Raw genomic sequence first — 17,134 nt, 5'->3', positions numbered from 1 at the left:
AGGCTACAAAATCCCGGCTGAGAATTTCTGTGTTAGACTTGAAGCTCAAGACTGTACTGTAGTTCAACCAACAATATTTTGTGCAGCATGACCTAAAAAGTTCACAATAAAACCAAAACAAACTTCAATTTCAACTTGATAAATGAACTCAGGACATAATAACAAAGAGTGCTGATCTGGGCAAATAAAAGAGCATAAAGAAAAGAGAGCAGTGAAAAAGCTATCAAGGAAAAGCTCAGACTCGCATCCCTTGGAAGTGAAATTAAAGGCTCTCATTCATTTCCAGAGAAGTCAGAAAGGAAAATACCATTACATGCCATACCTTGAACCACTTGACGTCCATGTTGGGCCTGGACAGCTCACACTCAAATGTGACCTTGTCCTTCTCAATGACGCTACTGTCTGCCAATGGTTTGCTGATTTTCACAGGCAATTCTGAGAAGGAGAAAGAAGAATGTGGATTTAGTTGGGAACTTAGTTTTGTTCATAACCAGGTCCATGGGTGCTGTTAAATGGATCCTTCCAGATGGAAAAAACATTTCAGGTGGCCTCCTAGATTTTACCCCTTTTTGTGTTGCACGCAAGACTGAAAAAAAAAATTACTTCTGCAAAGTTCTTCTTGTCATAAGGAAACAAATATTTGGGGAATGGCAGAACCAGGTAAAATTTTCCTTCACGTCAAGAAAGTATAAATTTCACTCTCATGCTCTTGGTGTGGTTTCTGCTATGATTATTTGGACTAATTAAGCTTCTCCCTGATGAAAGCCTAGAAGTATATCACAAGAAGGACCAACTTACCCGTCACCTTTTATTTGTCTTACTCAAGCATCTCCTCCTGACCAAAACTGACAATAAAAGATTCAGCCAGACTACAGGTTTGAGCAGCTGAGTTGTTTCTAGGATCTCCTGCAATCTCAAGCTTGGAACACACACTTGTCTTTTGACTAAGTGTCTCTTATAGTGCAGTAAAACAACAGGTTTTCACACAGCGATTCCTCATTTACCTTGATCTGAAATCATTCTCAAACCATGTGGGATCAGTCCAGGGAGAAGGGGAGGAGAGGGGAAGGGAAAGGGGAAGTCCACAGTCCTCTAAAATCAGGCTTCTTAGCCTAAAGCTCAACAGCAAATAGCAGTCCACTTCCCCACATTGCTAGACTCCGAGCATTTAAAGAACATCAGCTGACCTCATTATGAGCTCTAACATAGCCAAAGGAATTCATATATTCAAATATTCTCTTGAGTGATGAGAAATATGGAGCATAACTTCAGACTTCTGCTGTTAAACTCTCACTTCTATCATAAACCAGAGTAAGAGTTCAATGCTGTTTTAGATGGAGGACTCATATTTTAAATAACTCATCTCATTAAGGCTTGGATTCCCTACTACAATTAGTTAAATTCCAGTTTGGATCATGCTTCACCTTGGATCACTTAGGGCTTCAGCCACTTATTGGAACTAACTCAATTTGTCTACAGAGAAGCTGTTTTCTATAGCAACAATAAGCTGTGATTGCAACTGGATGTCGGGAGAGCACAAATCCCGCAGTTATCCTGTACCAACATCCTCTCCTTCCATCAGAACAGCAAGTTTTTAAACCAGACTCATGCAAGCTTGCATGACACACCTTGTGTAAAACTGTTGGCAGCCATCAGGACAGCCAGTTGCTTCCTGTATAGACACTGTTCCATCAGTTTTGGTTTTTTGTCTCGCTAGAACAACAGCCAGTGTCTGAAAACTCCCACAACTGAAGCAACCACGCTGATATACCGCAGTCACTGGAGGTGCTCAAGAGCCACGGGTATGTGGCACTGGGGACGTGGTTAGTAAGTCCAGTGAGGGTGGGCTGGGTTGGACTCAGCTATCTCAGTGGTCTTTTCCAGCCTTGGGTGCAACTTGTAAGAGGGAATGAAGCAGCAAACTGCCCAGCACTGAGCTGCATTCTTCTGACACATGGTATCAGTGAACTGCTGTATTTCCCTATCTTCTCTGGAGCTATTGATCTAACCTAACTGAAAAAGTAAGCCTGAACCTAGATATAAATCAGGATCATAGTCACCCATGGTTGCTTATATATTCAGAAAGACACTCCAGAGGGTAATTCAGCGCATCTAGAAATTAAAGTAGAAGTTCCTTAATCAAAAATATTCCACAGCCAGATTTTCACCTCGCTACCACTACATTAAAAAGGAGAATCCAACTTGTGGTGTGGGTCATTGATGTTGTTCCGGGGGGAATTGTGGCTGTTCCATGCCCACAGGGTAGAAGACAGCCAGTCTTCCTCTAAGCCACATAAAAAGCTGCTTAGTGCTCCCAAAGCGAATGCTCACCAGTTGTTTCCAACTTGAAGGTCATCTTCTGGCCAGCAGCCTCGCAGATGTATTCTCCAGCATCTTTCTTCTCCAGCTGCTCCACAACCAGACGCCGTGTTTTGCCCACAGATTCCATTCTGAACTTTCTGGAGGAGGCAAGCAGTCTTCCATCCTTGTACCATTTTACTTCTGTTGGATCCTGTGCTACTTCACAGCTGAGGGAGGCACTTGCTGCCAGGGCAGCACTCACCTCTTTCTGCACCTGCTCCTGGTTTATAAACACAGGTTTTGGCTCTGAGGGAAGAAAAGAAAAAGTATTGACTGAGGGACCGAAATGAGACCAACTTGCAGGTTTGTATGTACAGGTTGGAACAGGTTTAGGTTACCACTTGTGCCCAAACTAATAGCCTTCACTAGAGAATATCAGCTCTTCTGTTGAAACAAAGTGTCAAATCTAGGCAAGAAAGAACCTAGGAACTGAAGGAACCAAGAGGGTCCTTGAACACCAGTCCCATGGTTGCAAGTCACTATGCAAACATATTGAACCCAAAAGAACATCTGACCTGCAGGCAACCAAAACCTGAGTTCCTTTTACTTAAGACCCACTGTGAAACATCAAAACACATAAACATGTGATAGTCAAACCACTGGCTGCCTTTTCATGACCCAGAACAGTACTCCTGGCTTCCTGAACAGACTCCTCATGGCCTCTACCATTGCCACAACTGTGACTGTCAAAGGTGTGATAAAATGTTTGCTCATTAAGACCGGGATGTGGTAGCATTGTGGTGGAGTGCTTGTTCATTAGGACCGGGATGTGATGGTGGAATATGGAGGCCACAAGGGTTGCAGAACACTCTAATTTTATGGGTAGATTGTGTACTCTGCATAGTTACAGGCAAAGCGCGCCCCGATGGATACAAAGTTTCACAGAAGGACCAACCAAGGAACGACACACCAAGTGGCACGATCACGACCGACCAATTAAAGGACAATACACTCGGGATGGACCTTACAAAAGAAGTTGCAAGGGACGGGAAGGTGCGGCAGTTGGAGGAACGAGGATTCCCCTGTCGCCCAGCGCTGAATTGCCTTTTTGTTTTACCCGCTACAATTAATAAAAGTTTCTAATTGGAACATTATCGGCTCATTGCTTATAAATTGATGACAATTTGGCGCCGTGACTCGGACGGGAATACTGGCGTGGGTACGAGCCTGAGGGGGCGCCCCGCCTAAATAGGCGGCCTCGGCTCCTATCCTCCCGCCCTACTCCTGCCGACGATCCGAAATTTAAAACACAAAGGCAAGGAAAAACCGGTTAACCCTTTAAATTTCGTGCACGAAAGTCCGGACGAAGACGCAGGACAGGTGAGTATAGTCCGGTCTGGGTTGGGAATCCGGCGTGTGGCGAGTGTTGTGTGCTTGTGAAGGGGGGCCGGCAGCCGGCACTAACCCGAGCGAGTGTGGACCCCACAGTAGTGCGGTTCCCATTGCCCGCGAGGGCGTGGGCCACGACCTGGGGGAAGCGAGTGAATGCAACACTGAGTGAGGGCACGCCGAAGGGTGGGTACAGGGTATAAGCGGGACCCTTTCACCACCACAACCCCTAGGGCTATGGGCTCTATGGAGGGTTATTCTTTGGTATTCCCCTAGAGCTACGGGCACTAGGGATGATTATTATTTAGGTGTTCCCCTAGAGCTACGGGCACTAGGGATGATTATTATTATTTAGGTGTTCCCCTAGAGCTACGGGCACTAGGGATGATTATTATTTAGGTGTTCCCCTAGAGCTACGGGCACTAGGGATGATTATTATTTAGGTGTTCCCCTAGAGCTACGGGCACTAGGGGGAGCTACAGACGTTGAATAAAACAAGAGAGCAAGAAGTAAAGAACGAGATGGGGCAGTGTAAAACTAAACCACCCACCCCTTCTAAACGACCATCCATTCCTAAGGACTCACCTCTAGGGTTCATGCTAATTGCCTGGACGCACTATCCAGGAACAAGAAATAAAGATAAAGCAAAGATGATTTATTATTGTATAGAAATTTGGAGCGGACAACAAATTGGCCCGGCAGTATGGTGGCCTAAGTATGGTTCTAATGAAGATTGGGTACAACAGTAATTAAATTTTTGGGTAAACTCCAAAACCCCTTTCAATCAAGAAGAAAGTGACTATGCAGCAGTATGGGTCACTCGCCCAGAGGGTTTAGGAGTCCCCATTTTTAATTTGACACGAAAAGAAAAAGATGTCGAAAAACGTAAACCTCGAAGGGAAGAGGAGGCCTTAGTGGGACCCCCACCATATGCTTTACCACCAGCAATTCCCCTACCTTCTCCTCCTCAGTTGGATCATGGGCAGATGGATTCGAGAGAGGGAGAAGTACAAAAGATAGAAGGGGGAGGGCCTGTGACACGGGCAAAGGCACGACAAAATAACCTCTACCCTTTAAGAGAAATGCCCATGGGAGGTCCACAACCTCAGATGGGGTTTATATCAGTGCCCTTAAATTCAGGGGATGTTAGAGATTTTAAGAAGGAAATGGGTAATATACTAGAAGATCCCCAGGGGGTGGCAGACAGAGTAGATCAGTTCTTAGGGCCAAATGTTTATACCTGGGAGGAACTACAATCTATTCTAAGTATACTGTTCACAGCAGAAGAGAGAGGTATGATTAGGCGTGCAGGGATGCGCATTTGGGATGCTCAACATGCCCACGGGCCCGCTGCGGATATTAAATGGCCCTTACAGAATCCGCAATGGGACCATCAAAATCAACATCATAGGACTCACATGCAGGACCTGCGAACTATCATTATCCAGGGCATTAGGGAGGCAGTCCCAAGAGGTCAGAATATAAATAAAGCTTTTAATGAAAGACAAAAGAAGGAGGAAACACCCACTGAATGGCTAGAAAGGTTACGCAAGAATTTACAACTATATTCAGGATTGGATCCCAATACACCGATAGGCCAGGCTCTGCTCAAAACACAGTTCGTAGATAAGGCTTGGGAAGATATCCGCAAGAAACTAGAAAAGATAGAAAATTGGCAGGATCGGGGGCTTGATGAACTTTTGAGGGAAGCTCAGAAGGTATATGTAAGAAGGGAGGAAGAAAGACATAATAGGCAGGTTAGGATGATGGTAGCAGCGGTCAGAGAAAGTAGGGAATTGGAAAGGAAAATGGGGGGATGGACGCAAAATCGAATTCCAGGACAGCAAAAATTTAGGAAGCCTGAAAACAGGGAGGAGGAGAGAATATGCTATTATTGCAGGAAAAAGGGACACATGAAGAGGGACTGCAGGGTTAGAATGAGAGACGAAAAGTCCTTCCAAGAAGACTAGGGGTGTCAGGGGCTCTATATATTGGGGACCCAGAAACAACAGGAGCCCTTGATAAAATTGAAAATTGGTCCCCAAGCTGAGGAGGTAGAGTTTCTAGTAGATTCAGGAGCAGAAAGGTCTACTATACAACAGATCCCCCTCGGATGCAAACCTTCCCGGGAAACTACCAAAGTAATAGGAGCAAAGGGAGAACCTTTTACAGTAGGAATAGTTAAAAATGTAATGATAGAAGCAGAGTCCAAAGTGGGGTTGGGTGATTTCTTGATACTGCCTGAAGCGGAGTTCAATTTGTTAGGACGGGATCTGATTATTGCATTAGGCATAGGACTAGAAGTAGAGAATAAAGAATTGAGAATCAAACTCTGCCCTCTTAGGGTAGAAGATGAACAAGAGATCAATTCTGATGTCTGGTATACCCCCGAGAGTGTGGGACAACTAAAAATACCCCCTTTCACGGTAAAAATCAAGAATCCTGAAATCCCAGTAAAAATAAAACAATATCCTATTTCCCTGGAAGGAAGGAGGGGTCTCAAACCAGAAATAGATAGATTAGTGAGCAAAGGATTACTGGAACCCTGTATGTCCCCATTTAATACCCCTATATTACCGGTAAAGAAACCTGATGGAACATATCGGTTGGTTCATGATCTGAGGGAAATTAACAAGCGCACTGTATCTAGGTTCCCAGTTGTAGCTAATCCCTATACATTGCTAAGTAAATTAGGGCCCGACAACTTGTGGTATAGTGTCATAGACTTAAAAGATGCTTTTTGGGCTTGCCCTTTAGATGAGACATGCCGCGATTTTTTTGCATTTGAGTGGGAAGACCCAGATACTAACAGAAAACAGCAATTAAGGTGGACTGTACTCCCCCAAGGCTTCACAGAATCCCCTAATTTGTTTGGGCAAGCCCTAGAACAGATCCTGCAAGAGTATCAGCTAGATCCTGATACCAAATTAATACAGTATGTAGATGATCTATTAATTGCTGGAGAGGATGAGGGAAAGGTTCGGAAAGAAAGTATTAAATTGCTGAACTTTTTGGGACTGAAAGGACTTAAAGTATCAAAAAGGAAATTGCAATTTGTGAAAGAGGAGGTTAGATATCTAGGGCATTACCTGAGTAAAGGAGAAAAGAAGATAGATCCTGAAAGGATACAAGGAATATTGTCCCTGAAGTCGCCAAACAATAAGAGACAAATAAGACAATTGCTGGGATTAGTGGGATATTGTAGACAATGGATTGAAAATTATAGCAGTAAAGTAAAGTTTCTATATCAAAAGCTCAGTACCGATGGATTAATAAAGTGGGATAGACAAGATGAAGAGAATCTACAAAAGCTGAAGGAGGATCTCATCAATGCCCCTGTCTTGAGCCTGCCTGACTTAAAAAGACCCTTTTATTTATTCGTTAACATAGACAGTGGTACAGCGTATGGGGTTTTAACACAGGATTGGGCAGGGAAGAAGAAACCCGTTGGATATTTGTCAAAATTATTAGACCCTGTGAGCCGAGGATGGCCCACTTGCTTACAAGCAATTGTTGGGTGTGCGTTATTGGTAGAAGAAGCCAGGAAAATTACTTTTAACAGCAATATAAAGGTACTATCTCCCCACAATATTAGAAATGTGCTCCAACAAAAAGCTGAAAAATGGATATCTGATTCTCGTCTTCTAAAGTATGAGGGTATCTTACTGGAAGCCCCTAACTTAACCCTGGAGACCACAAGTCTCCAGAATCCTGCAGAATTCTTATATGGAAAACCCGAAAATGTGGGACTCATTCATAACTGTTTACATACGATAGAAGAACAAACAAAAATCAGACCAGATTTAGAAGAAGAAGAATTAAGAGAAGGGGAAAAATTATTTGTGGATGGATCCTCTAGAGTAGTGGAGGGAAAGAGAAGATCAGGTTATGCAATAGTAGATGGAAAGACCCTCCGGGTATTGGAATCAGGACCCTTGAGTAACACTTGGTCAGCTCAAGCTTGCGAGCTGTATGCTGTTTTACAGGCACTAAAAAGATTACAGGGAAAAGAGGGCACTATCTATACCGATTCCAAATATAGTTATGGGGTAATACATACCTTTGGGAAGATTTGGGAAGAAAGGGGATTGATAAATTCCCAAGGAAAGGACTTAATACATCAAGAATTAATAAAGCAACTCTTAGTGGCCCTACGAAAACCAAAGAAGATAGCGGTGGTACACCTTAGAGGACACCAACAGGGGACCGATTACAAGACTAGAGGAAATAATGCAGCAGACCTAGAAGCTAAGCAAGCTGCCCTCAGGGAATTGGTCCTGAGGCAGGAGAGGCAGGAAGAATTGACACATGATGAGGCCCCTTCGTTTACACCGAAGGAAGAACAAAAACTGAATCAAATGGGAATAACTAAAAACACAGAAGGGAGGTGGTATCTAGCTGACGGGAGAGAGGTACTGCCTAAGTCAATAGCATCTCAGGTGCTGACCCAGTTGCACGAACGGACCCACTGGGGAAGCCAAGCTTTAATAGATCATTTTGCCACTAAGTACATGTGTATAGGCCTACATAATCTAGCTAGACATATTACTCAAGGATGTATTACGTGCTTAAAGATAAACAGAGCCGTACAAAGAAAACTGCCTATGGGGGGAAGACCCTTGGCCACTAGGCCATTTTCTAGAGTCCAAATTGACTTTACCGAATTTCCTAAAGTAGGAAGATATAAATATGTATTAGTCATAATAGACCACCTCACACATTATGTAGAGGCATTCCCCACAACTAAAGCAACAGCTCAGGTAGTAACAAAAATATTACTCGAACAAATCATCCCTAGGTATGGGGTAACAGAAGTAATAGATTCAGATCAAGGACCACACTTTACATCAAGAATCACTAGAAATATAGCTGAAGCCTTGGGAATAAAATGGGAAGAACATACTCCCTGGCACCCACAGAGTTCAGGGCGAGTAGAGAGAATGAATGGGGAACTAAAAAAGCAATTGGCCAAATTAACACTAGAAACTAAGCTCTCATGGATAAAATGCATTCCCCTTGCCCTCTTAAACCTTAGGGCCCAGCCCCGGGCTGACATAGGAATATCTCCCTTCGAAATGTTATACGGAATGCCATATGATGCAGGAACCCCTAAAGATCACCCGGGGGTGGTAGATCAGAACATTCAAGCTTATATCACGGAATTAATGAAGTATAAACAGGAATTGTGGAAAAAGGGACAATTGACTCAAAGACCCCCTCTTGACATTACCCTCCATCAGATAAAGCCTGGAGATTGGGTTCTGATAAAGACCTGGAGAGAAACCACACTGCAGCCTCGCTGGGAAGGTCCCTATCTGGTATTATTGACTACCAATACTGCCATCAGAACTGCTGAAAAAGGATGGACACATGCTAGTCGTGTTAAGGGTCCAGTACAAAATCACGAATGGAGAGTCACTAGTCCAGCGGGTGATTTGAAAGTAAAACTGTCACGAAACCCTCCGTCAAGGAAAATGAGAACATGAATTAACAATGATTGTATAAACGTATCAGTATAGAATTTAATGTAGAAGGGAATATTTTGACTATTGTGAATGCAACTGTTGGGATATGTTTTAGAAAGGTAGTGGACCCACTGCGAAAACAGGAATACACAAATTGGTTATTAGCCTTCAGAGTGGCCGTGGAAATTTTAATAGAAGGGGGTAAACCTGGGGGTGAATTTGGATCCTTACCAGCATCACTTAAGTGTATAACCAGTGGGAAAAAGAATAGGGTGCAGTACCCCAAAGACCCACTTAAAAGGGAAGCAAAACCAGCCCCTCCTGAAGAATACTCTTGCTGCCGAGAAGATTATACACCCCATGGCTCGAGGCAACCGAGTCGATGGGCGAGGCAGAGGAGATAAAACATGTGGAGGAGTCTGCTCCATTATGAATGAATCCAAAGATTTAGGATCCAGAAGATACCCCAAGACTGGAAATAACTCCCCCGAGCAATTAAAGACTCACTACTGCAGTGGGAAAACTGCCTATCTAAAACTAGCTCAATTGATAATAATATTAAGTCTCATTAATGAGGGTTGGGGTACAGAGGTACAGACACATGAGCCATTTAAGTGGTCCCTAATCAGAGGGGAAGATCAGAAGGTGATAAGCACAGACGTGACCCCAGGCGCTCCCATCCTTAAAAGTCAAGTATGTGACTTAGTACCAACACAACCATGCCTGAATCGCAAGGCAATCTATGCTTGCCCAGCATCAAATCCAGGGAAAAGTTATTGTAATTACCCAGGGGAATATTATTGTGCATACTGGGGTTGTGAAACGGTTTCACTGGGATTTCTGCCAGGGGGGGGACAAGATGAATATATAACAATTAGTTGGGGTCCCTCAGGTTGTACACCTCCGACTCATGGGACTCACTCTGGTGAAGTAACATGCCAACATTTAGAGATAAAAATCCTTAAAACAGAAAACACAGTGTGGTGGATAGGAAAGACTTGGGGGGTACGAATGTGGGAGCCTGGAAGAGACCGAGGGGGCCATTTCCTTATTAAAAAAGAAAGAGTTCCGCCAGACCCCCCAATAGGTATAGGACCTAACGTAGTAATAAATAACAATCAGAATAAGACAGAAGCTGTTACTGTAGGCCCGACCGAAGCAAGCCCTTATATTACCGAATATGGCACCCTTTGGAAAATAATTCAGTCTAGTTTCAAGGTGTTAAACAACACCTACCCAGAATTAACTAAGGAGTGTTGGCTATGCTATGATATAAGACCCCCTTTTTATGAAGCAATAGGGTCCGTAGCGAAGATTAGGAGAAGAAATGGGACTAACCCAGCAGAGTGCCTATGGAAAAAGGGAAGGCCTAATGTTCCAGGGATAACTCTAGCACATGTTACTGGAAATGGTGTGTGTGTGGGAACTGTACCTCTAGAAAAACGACATCTATGTAATAAAACTATAGAAGTACAAAGTCAGGAGAAACCCTCAGACTGGCTCCTACCCGCAGACAATGCTAAATGGATATGTGCCAAATTAGGGGTCACTACATGCTTATCGACTAAGATATTTAATCAAACCACCAATTACTGTGTACAAGTAATTATAGTTCCACGAATCATATATCACCCTAAAGATTATGTGATCAGTCAACAAGAAACCTCTGAACATCACCTGATTAAAAGGGAGCCATTCACAGCCCTAACCGTTGCAATGCTATTAACTATAGGAGGGGCCGGGCTGGGGACTGGAGTAGCATCTTTAATAAACCAGCCACAGGGACTGAAAACCCTTAGACAATCTGTGGATGAAGATCTACAGAAAATAGATGAAGCCATCAATGCGCTTACAAAATCGGTACGGTCTTTATCAGAAGTAGTGTTACAAAATCGAAGGGGGTTGGATCTTCTCCTATTGCAGCAAGGGGGACTATGTGTGGCTCTTAAAGAACAATGTTGCACCTACGTTGATCAAACGGGGGTAGCAATAGATACAATGGCTGAACTAAGAAAACAGTTAGAACAAAGAAAAAGAGCCCAGGAGTCGACAAGAACTAAAACGGTTTAATGAGCAAAACAAAATAGTACAATAAAAGAAAAGGGGGGACTGTGATAAAATGTTTGCTCATTAAGACCGGGATGTAGTAGCATTGTGGTGGAGTGCTTGTTCATTAGGACCGGGATGTGATGGTGGAATATGGAGGCCACAAGGGTTGCAGAACACTCTAATTTTATGGGTAGATTGTGTACTCTGCATAGTTACAGGCAAAGCGCGCCCCGATGGATACAAAGTTTCACGGAAGGACCAACCAAGGAACGACACACCAAGTGGCACGATCACGACCGACCAATTAAAGGACAATACACTCGGGATGGACCTTACAAAAGAAGTTGCAAGGGACGGGAAGGTGCGGCAGTTGGAGGAACGAGGATTCCCCTGTCGCCCAGCGCTGAATTGCCTTTTTGTTTTACCCGCTACAATTAATAAAAGTTTCTAATTGGAACATTATCGGCTCATTGCTTGTAAATTGATGACATCGGGGGTTCTGCACATGGCTCTTACCCAAGTACCCAGGAATACCACATTGGCAGAAGAAGGATAAAAAAGGGACCAATAAACATGACATCAGGTGCTTCACAACATGATTCCTGCATGCTGATAGACTCTCCTGGGCCTGCTACCTGAAACTTGCCCCTTCCTCTTGGGCCTGCTCTGTCTCTACCTGCTTGCTGCCTAAGGCCGGCCACTCTGCTGCTGCTCTTCCCTGCACTTTTGCCTTGGGGCATTGCAATGGCATGCAACAGAACACTGCTAGGTCTTGGTGGTGACTATCCCTGCTTTATGCAATTTTTGCTTCTTTCCTATATTTCCTATTGCCCACTTTCCCTTCCCCATCACCCTAATTCATAATAGTTGCCAGTCCTCCCCTTCCCCATCTCCCTGATTAAGATTTGTAATAAGCTGGTTGGACCAACATTTGAACTCTTTGTTTCTTAATCTCATGTCAGGTATACATATATCAAAGAACCTCCTCTCCTTCCTATGAATTGGAGCAAGACAAACAGCTGTAATAAATAATGGTTTTCCTTATCAACATGTGTGGGATCGCAACCTTCCTTCCTTGCAATTACCCTAGAATAAAGATTTTCTGCTAACTCCAAGTGGGCCTCAGCGTGAGTTCCTCAGATCTGAACTTTACTTGAGGATAATCAGGGTTGTTTAATTTCTGAGCAGCAGCTTCACTGAGGTAATTGATTTGTTCTTGAAATCGTGGTTTCAGGGAAATGCTCTTTGTAATTTCCTCAGCTGATATTTCATGTTGTGTAAAATTGCAGCTGTCACACTGCTTTGTATCACAATATGGTTTTCAATGGAAACATATCACCAGCTACAAGTGATTGTTGAAGGAAGTTTAAAAAAGGCACAGAGAAAAAGAACCCTGGAACTGTGTATTCTTTGAAAAGCTATAGAAAAATTCATGGCAAAATACACTGAAGTCTATGGACAGCAACTGTACTAATCGCAGTTCATGGAAGTAATATTTTTTTGATGAATAATGTATGCAGAATGAAACTTATTCAGTACAGTTCATCCTTTAAACAATGCCTGCAAAGATATGACAAGCAGCTGGAGAGATCTTTGTGGTGTGTGTTAGCCATGAACACAAACTACCAGTAAGCTATTAGGGAAAGTGCAAATCGTCCTTTACCTTACAAAATCTGTGTATTACAGAAACACACAAAAGGCTTAACTGGAGCTCTGCTAGCCAAGCGATGGTACATATTTTCAACATCTATGCCCTTGTGCATTTTCAAAAACCTCCTAATTTGTAGCACTTAGAGACCAAGGCATGATGGGCAAAGGGTGGAGTGAAGCAATGCTGCGTGAATGAGTATTGGCAGCTGGGTGAGAGGTGTAGAATGGGTATTTTATTCCTCTATCCAGTTGCCCTCTGGGATGCCAGGCCCTTGGCAGATGGACATGGAAGGACATAGAAGAGACAGAGGGCACAGCTGAAGTGAGGTACATTTTGAGCAGGCACAAGATGACGCTATTGGCGAGAGGATGGCCAGGCACTCTGCTGGAGACCAAGGAAGCTGTGGGTTCTCCATCCCCAGTCAGAGTCGGAGCTGGACTGGCCCAGGTCTGCAGTGGAAGCAAACCTCCAGGCTGGCCACATCTGAGCAGAGGACTGGAATTGCATTCTTCCAAAATTTGTCTAACATTTTTTTTGTGTGTGATTTGCTGTTCTTAAATATACGTATATATTACACATGTTATATAAACATTTAATTATTGTGTATTTGTATACTTAGAATATATCATAGAATCACAGAACAGTTGTCTGGAGGGACCTTTCAAGATCATGTAATTCCAGCCCCTCCAGAATTGATTGCCATGTGCATACTAAATATGTATACATCAGCTATGTAGTTGCTCGTTTCTCAAAGGACACCATGAGTATTGAACTGAAAATCTATCTGTAAAATGGAAGTATGATTGAAAACCACACCAAGATATTTTGAATCCAGTGATGTTTCTTATAATAGAACTAAAAGAAATCAGGCTTGCATGTCACCCACAATCTAACAAAATGTGTTTCTATCACATAATCTCTAATTCTAGGGTTTGACCAGTTTCATTTTATTATTTCAGCTTCTGCTTTTAGCTGTAATGTTTTAAAACTTCCATTGGAGATCTCTTGGTTTGCTTCATTTCATCTCATTCTATTCCTCAGTTTTAGACAGTGACTATAGCAAAGAATGTTTCTGATTTTCCTGAAAGTCGTCATTTACTCACAGTGATTTCTGACAAATGCTCTGTTGTACAGTTTCTTTTTTATGATGATTGCATGGAATGTGCATATCACCATTATTTCCTTTAAGCCATTTGGATGAAGATTTGCTTGTACATAGACAAAAGCTGTATACCTTGGCTTTCTGAGTTTTGGTTGCATTTATCTTGCTTTATTTTTCCATTTAAGGATTACTCCATGTTTAACCAGCATGGAAATAGCACAGAATTTGGAGGTTTATTAATATCTATAATACAGAGCATTTGTGTCTGTCTCATGCATTGAATAAGATGATAGAAATGGGAAAAGATAAATGACAGGATTTTACAACTGATGTAGCAGCTGTTTTTGTGATGGAAAGCAAAGCCATTTCAGTCACTCTTTAATATGATTGGGCGTAGCAAGGTTATGCACTTGAGGAAGAACTGACAGAGGGAGCACTCTTAATAAGGGACAACTGAATTGTTGTGTACGAAAGAAGTGTGAAGCAGAAAGAGAGCAGTGAGACTGAGCCAGAGGAAAGCCTGGAGCCTGAACCTGTTGAGCGTTAAATCCCCTTCCCAGGAATGTGACTCATTTGTAGCAATCCATGTTCCAAATCAAACCATCAGCAGACACATCTGCCTTAATCAGGGAGTATCTTTTCCAGACATTTTCTGCACTAATGGGACACATTTTCTGTTCATATTTTGATGGACAGAACAGTGCAAAAAACAGTCATCCTAAGTGAATATTTATTGTTGTATCTGCCATTATTAAATGCCAAGCAGACATTATTTTACTGCTAGATTTTTAAAAAGATTCAGAAACACTCTGCAGATTAATGCAATTCAAATATAGGTATTTCAAATGCATAGTGATATTCACAGTAATCAGTATAAAAAAAAAATCAAATCAAGTCAAATCAAATCAAATCAAGCATTACTCCTCCGTTTTCACATACTGAGTTTCCTGGTAAGGCTTACAGCGTCAGGATATGATGAAATTCTTTAAAAGACCAAAATGAACAGCCACTTGTTTAATTGCTGTAGACTTTTATGCCAGGTTAGACCTATATTTGTTTCATCATATGGGAACAGTCCCATTCTATCCCAGACAGCCATTTTATTGTGAACATTGCTCTGCACTGCGAGACCACACCTATGCCAGAGGTACTTGTTTTCTTCCTACACATTAACTAACTTTGGTTGTTGAGCAGCATTGACACCAGAGGCTGTTGGGCTCCTTACCACAAAACCATTCCTCAAGAGAGGCTGAAATACAGTCTTACCCATCACTCTATGATACAGTGCACAGAGGGAGAGAACAAAGAGGGAGACAAAAAACTGAAAAAGAGAGCAAGAAAGAATATCCTCCATGTGATCTTCTGCTTTGTGTTGATTAATAGCATTGCTTGTTCTGCATGACAGTTACTCCCAGTGTGAACTGATAGATCATCCAGGGATCTTACCCAAGCCAGTTACCCATTAACTCGTAAACAAAGTATAAATATTAATTAATAATTCTTGGTTTTACAAAGTAAAGGACCCATTAAAATCAGGCAGCATGGAGATTTCATTTAGAAACACCTGCTGTCTCTCTGACTAGGCTCCCATAGGCAAGGTTCAGTGCGACGGCAGTGTCTTTTGAGGGTTGTTGGATGCCTGGGAAGCAGCAGCAGCACTTCTGTACCAAAGTGTTTCCCTTCCCCTATGCATATTTTAAATGAGGTGAACGTGCCCTGTCACTCACCAGCTCCATCAGCTCCTTATCTTAGCAGCTAATCTTGCTGCAGGTAGTAAAAAAAATTACTGCAAGCTATTAAGTTTCTACTAAAATGTCAAATTCTGTGGAGTCTTGAAAAGAAAATGAGTGTATAGTCCCATTCCAGCTAGACAGATTGAGTTTGGTGTCCACTATGAACTAAAAGATTTACTCTCCAGATTGGCTAATTCCTTGAGCATTAAATGCCCCAAGAAAGGGAGCAAACATACTATTAATAACTCTAATGGCTAAAAAGCATATTATTTTCAAGTGATTTGTTAATCAGCATGAGTTCTGCCTACAGCTATTGCAATCAGTCATCTTTCTCCAGTAGTAGCTAGTGTCTTAATAAGGAACAACAAGGGATTTGGAGGAGCTAAAATTGTTCAGGCTCGAAGGACGATAACAGAAATTATTAACCAACTTGGATAAAAGCCACCAAACAAGATGGGAATACTATTGGAAGGGCAGATTGTAAAGCCTCATTGGAAACAGATAGAGCCAAAGAATGAGTTTGTGAGAACGTCTGTTCCGAAGCTGCTTCCCTCTGATGAAATTCTCATCCATAGTTTAAAATGGGAAGAGGAATTTTCTTGCATAAGACATCAGTGACTCATGGCTGTGGCTGCAGGAGGGACCTTGGATTTCTGGTTGAGCCTGGGGTGATGAAGCTGAGCCTGGAGTCCCCTGCAGTGCCCTCAGAGCTGCCCGCCAGACCTTGGTTGAATTCTCAGCTAAGCAAACAAAATGATGATAATTTGTTCCTTAAAAAAAGAAGAAGAAAAGAAAAAGAAAAGGAAAAAAAGGAAAAGAAAAAAAAAAGGAAAAGAAAAAGAAAAGGAAAAAGAAAAGAAAAAGAAAAAGAAAAAGAAAAAGAAAAAGAAAAAGAAAAAGAAAAGGAAAAAGAAAAAGAAAAAGAAGAAGAAAAAGAAAAAGAAAAAGAAAAAGAAAAAGAAAAAGAAAAAGAAAAAGAAAAAGAAAAAGAAAAAGAAAAAGAAAAAGAAAAAGAAAAAAAAAAGAAAAAGAAAAAGAAAAAAGGAAAAAAAGAAAAAGAAAAAGAAAAAGAAAAAGAAAAAGAAAAAGAAAAAGAAAAAGAAAAAGAAAAAGAAAAAGAAAAAGAAAAAAGGAAAAAAAGAAAAAGAAAAAGAAAAAGAAAAAAGGAAAAAAAGAAAAAGAAAAAGAAAAAGAAAAAAGGAAAAAAAGAAAAAGAAAAAGAAAAAGAAAAAGAAAAAGAAAAAGAAAAAGAAAAAGAAAAAGAAAAAGAAAAAGAAAAAGAAAAAGAAAAAGAAAAAAGGAAAAAAAGAAAAAGAAAAAAAAAGGAAAAGAGAAAAAAGAAAAGGAAAAGAAAAAGAAAAAGGGGGGAAAAAAAAGGAAAAAATAAAGAAGGTTCTTTGCTGTTTATGCTTCTTTTTGTCCTTCAAAGCAAAAAATAAAAATA

The 17,134-nt window shown here is 41.7% G+C and overlaps 1 long non-coding RNA gene across 1 annotated transcript; it reads left to right on the top strand.

Annotated features, from left to right (window-relative positions):
* Positions 1-3,050: 3,050 nt before the first annotated feature.
* On the top strand, positions 3,051-11,663 carry LOC146754977 (uncharacterized). The gene is made up of 2 exons (XR_014938592.1): positions 3,051-3,681; positions 8,931-11,663. It is a non-coding gene; the product is annotated as an uncharacterized LOC146754977 (long non-coding RNA).
* The last annotated feature ends 5,471 nt before the right edge of the window (positions 11,664-17,134 follow it).

This window comes from Coturnix japonica, chromosome 37 (genome assembly GCF_054131305.1).
Source record: "Coturnix japonica strain WE chromosome 37, WE-NBRP24, whole genome shotgun sequence".
NCBI lineage: Eukaryota > Metazoa > Chordata > Aves > Galliformes > Phasianidae > Coturnix > Coturnix japonica.
Note: the sequence above shows the minus strand (reverse complement) of the source record. Positions and strands in the feature narration are given on the sequence as shown.